Source organism: Calidris pugnax, unplaced genomic scaffold, assembly GCF_001431845.1.
Source record: "Calidris pugnax isolate Ruff unplaced genomic scaffold, ASM143184v1 scaffold1208, whole genome shotgun sequence".
Classification (NCBI taxonomy): Eukaryota; Metazoa; Chordata; class Aves; order Charadriiformes; family Scolopacidae; genus Calidris; species Calidris pugnax.
In genome coordinates, this window is record NW_015091783.1 from 1 (window position 1) to 3,807 (window position 3,807).

Here is a 3,807-nt window from a genome sequence, read left to right on the forward strand (position 1 = left end):
GGGGCCAAAGCTAAAAATAGGGGGGGGGACGACGGACACCCCCCAAAATTGGGGGGTCCAACCCCCAAAATAGAGGGTGTGATCCCAAAATGAGGGGGCCCGGAGGAGCACCGAGGGTCCCCCCCCCAAAGTGGGGGGGTCCTGAAGGGGGTCAAAGGGTCCCACCCCAAAAAGGAAGGGTCCAAGCCCAAAATTGAGGGTTCTAACCCCAAAAACAGGGGATCCTGGAGGTGGGTGAAGGCTCCAACCCCAAAATCGAGGCATCCAACCCCAAAACTGATGGCTCCAATCTCAAAACCAAAGGGTCCAACCCCAAAAATGAAGGCTCCAACCCCAAAAATGAAGGCTCCAACCCCAAAATCAGGGGGTCCTGGAGGTGGGTGAAGGCTCCAACCCCAAAAATGAAGATTTGACCCCAAAAACGAAGGGTCCCAGAGACGCACGAAGGGTCCAACCCCAAAATCGAGGGATCCGACCCCAAAATCGAGGGGTCCGACCTGAAAATGAAGGATCCAGCCCCAAAAATGAAGGGTCCAACCCCAAAATCAGGGGATCCTGGAGGTGGATGAAGGCTCCAACCCCAAAAATGAAGGATCCAATTCCAAAAACAAAGGATCCAACCCCAAAAATGAAGGATCCAACCCCAAAAGTGAAGGGTCACAGAGATGCGTGAAGGGTCCACTCCAAAACCAAAGTGTCCAACCCCAAAATCGAGGGTTCTAACCCCAAAATCAGGGGAACCTGGGGGTTGGTGAAGGCTCTAACCCCAAAAATGAAGGCTCCATCCCTCAAAATGAAGGTTCAACCCCAAAACCGAGGGGTCCAACCCCAAAAATGAAGGTTTGACCCCAAAATCGAAGGGTCCTGGAGACACACGAAGGCTCCAACCCCAAAACCAAAGGGTCCAACCCCAAAATCGGGGGATCCTGGAGGTGGGTGAAGGCTCCAACCCCAAAATCGAAGGGTCCAACCTCAAAAACGAAGGCTCCAACCCCAAAAATGAAGGGTCCATCCCTCAAAATGAAGTTTCAACCCCAAAACCAAGGGGTCCAACCCCAAAAATGAAGGTTCGATCCCAAAATTGAAGGGTCCTGGAGGTGGGTGAAGGCTCCAACCCCAAAATTGATGGGTTCAACCCCAAAATCGAGGGTTCTAACCCCAAAATCAGGGAAACCTGGGGGCTGGTAAAGGCTCCAACCCCAAAATCGAAGGGTCCAACCCCAAAAATGCAGGATCTTACCCCAAAATCGGAGGGGCCTGGAGGTGGGTGAAGGCTCCAACCCAAATAATGAAGGTTTGACCCCAAAACCAAAGGGTCCCAGAGCCGCACGAAGGCTCCAACCCCAAAATCGAGGGGTCCAACCCCAAAATTGAGGGGCCCAACCCAAAAATGAAGGCTCCAACCCCAAAAACGAAGGGTCCAACCCCAAAATCAGGGGGTCCTGGAGGTGGATGAAGGCTCCAACCCCAAAAACGAAGGATCCAACCCCAAAAATGAAGTGTCCAACCCCAAAAACGAAGGCTCTGACCCCAAAAATAAAGGGTCCAGGAGACACACGAAGGGTCCAACCCCAAAACCGAAGGGTCCAACCCCAAAATTGAGGGTTCTAACCCCAAAATCAGGGGAACCTGGGGGTTGGTGAAGGCTCCAACCCCAAAAATGAATGATCCAACCCCAAAATCGGGGGGTCCTGGAGGTGGGTGAAGGCTCCAACCCCAAAAATCGAGGAGTCCAACCCCCAAAATGAAGGTTTGACCCCAAAATCGAAGGGTCCTGGAGATGTGTGAAGGCTCCAAACCCAAAATCGAGGGGTCCAACCCCAAAATCGAGGGGTCCAACCCCAAAATTGATGGCTCCAACCCCAAAACCAAAGGGTCCAAGCCCAAACTCGGGGGGTCCTGGAGGTGGGTGAAGGCTCCAACCCCAAAATTGATGGGTTCAACCCCAAAATTGAGGGTTCTAACCCCCAAATCAGGGAAACCTGGAGGTGGGTGAAGGCTCCAACCCCAAAAACGAAGGATCCAACACCAAAAATGAAGGCTCCAGCCCCAAAAATGAAGGCTCCAGCCCCAAAAATGAAGGCTCCAGCCCCAAAAATGAAGGCTCCAGCCCCAAAAATGAAGGCTCCAGCCCCAAAAATGAAGGCTCCAGCCCCAAAAATGAAGGCTCCAGCCCCAAAAATGAAGGCTCCAGCCCCAAAAATGAAGGCTCCAGCCCCAAAAATGAAGGCTCCAGCCCCAAAAATGAAGGCTCCAGCCCCAAAAATGAAGGCTCCAGCCCCAAAAATGAAGGCTCCAGCCCCAAAAATGAAGGCTCCAGCCCCAAAAATGAAGGCTCCAGCCCCAAAAATGAAGGCTCCAGCCCCAAAAATGAAGGATCCAGCCCCAAAAACGAAGGGTCCAACCCCAAAAACAGGGAAACCTGGAGGTGGGTGAAGGCTCCAACCCCCAAAATGAAGGATCCAGCCCAAAAATGAAGGGTCCAACCCCCAAAATGAAGGTTTGACCCCAAAAATGAAGGATCCTGGAGACGCACAAAGGCTCCAACCCCAAAATCGAGAGGTCTGACCCCAAAACCGTGGCGCCCCCCCGGTGTGTCCCCCCCCAAACAGAGCCCAGAGCCGGTGAGGGGGGTTTTGCGTTATTTTATTCATTTTTGGGGTGAAAAGGGCCGAGTTTGGGTCCGTCGCTGATGATGGAAGACGAAGGTCTTCACCCTTCCAAGGCCCGTCGTTCCGCGCGTCTCCGCAGCCGCTCCAGGACCCGCCGGGCCGTGGGTTCCAGGCTGTGCTAAAGGGGGGGAGGAGATTTTGGGGATAAAAAGGAGGGGGCCCAACCCAAAAATGAAGGCTCCAACCCCAAAAACGAAGGGTCCAACCCCAAAATCAGGGGGTCCTGGAGGTGGATGAAAGGTCCAACCCCAAAAACGAAGGATCCAACCCCAAAAATGAAGTGTCACCCCAAAAACGAAGGGTCCAACCCCAAAAATGAAGGGTCCAACCCCAAAAATGAAGGGTCCAGCCCCAAAAACGAAGGATCCAGCCCCAAAAACAAAGGGTCCAGCCCCAAAAACGAAGGGTCCAACCCCAAAAATGAAGGGTCCATCCCTCAAAATGAAGGGTCCAACGCCAAAAACGAAGGGTCCAACCCCAAAAATGCAGGGTCTAACCTCAAAATCGGGGGGTCCTGGAGGTGAGTGAAGGCTCCAGCCCCAAAATCGAAGGCTCCAACCCTAAAAACAAGAGATCCAACCCCAAAAATGAAAGGTCTAACCCCAAAAACAGAGGATCCTGGAGGTGGGTGAAGGCTCCAACATCAAAAACGAAGGATCCAACCCCAAAAATGAAGGCTCCAACCCCAAAATTGAGGGGTCCAACCCCAAAATTGAGGGGTCCAACCCCAAAATCAAAGGGTCCAACCCCAAACTCGGGGGGTCCTGGAGGTGGGTGAAGGCTCCAACCCCAAAAATGAAGGATCCAACCCCAAAAATGAAGGATCCAACCCGAAAAACGAAGGATCCAAACCCAAAAATGAAGGATCCCGGAGACGCGCAAAGGCTCCAACCCCAAAATCGAGAGGTCCGACCCCAAAACTGTGGTGCACCCCCAAAAAAAAAGATCCCAGAGCCGGTGAGGGGGGTTTTGCATTATTTTATTCATTTTTGGGGTGAAAAGGGCCGAGTTTGGGTCCGTCGCTGACGATGGAAGACGAAGGTCTTCACCCTTCCAAGGCCCGTCGTTCCGCGCGTCTCCGCAGCCGCTCCAGGACCCGCCGGGCCGTGGGTTCCAGGCTGTGCTGAAGGGGGGG

General features: G+C 53.4%; 1 long non-coding RNA gene across 1 annotated transcript in view; it reads right to left on the reverse strand.

Annotated features, from left to right (window-relative positions):
• Window positions 1–2,630: 2,630 nt before the first annotated feature.
• The window catches only part of LOC106900067, a 3,300-nt gene continuing 2,123 nt past the window's right edge, over window positions 2,631–3,807 (reverse strand). Inside the window, exon 2 of the long non-coding RNA XR_001414106.1 lies at window positions 2,631–2,790. This is a non-coding gene — a long non-coding RNA (uncharacterized LOC106900067). The remainder of the gene's footprint in view (window positions 2,791–3,807) is intronic.